Raw genomic sequence first — 468 nt, forward strand, 5'->3', positions numbered from 1 at the left:
ACATGCGCAAAAAGCAGCAAACAACAGAACATGAGGATTCACATGGTCATATCACATCATGCACCTGCAGCACTTCTGCCAGCGGAGAAAAACATAATAAAGCTAGGCTATATACTGATATATATATATATATATATATATATATATATAAAACAAATAATAAATAAAATAAAATAAATACATTTTAAAAAATGATAAAATGTCTGTGATGCTACTGGTGCTGAATATATGACTATTACACAGCATACAGTATCAAAAATGACTCAAAATATATTCTGACAATAGAAAGAGAAACTCAAATGAATCTATATTATGCCCACTTACAGGCTGAGAAAGAGAGTATGGATACACGCATCCTCGCTTGATAAGAGTGATGAATGCAGATCCGTGAAAATCCATCTCAGCGTTTTACAGTCGTGATGATGCATGGCTTGTTTTTCACATAATAGTGTTATTGGAGGGGATCGG

The sequence above is a fragment of the Sinocyclocheilus rhinocerous genome, unplaced genomic scaffold (assembly GCF_001515625.1).
Source record: "Sinocyclocheilus rhinocerous isolate Xijiao unplaced genomic scaffold, SAMN03320098_v1.1 scaffold216, whole genome shotgun sequence".
NCBI classification, from domain to species: Eukaryota; Metazoa; Chordata; class Actinopteri; order Cypriniformes; family Cyprinidae; genus Sinocyclocheilus; species Sinocyclocheilus rhinocerous.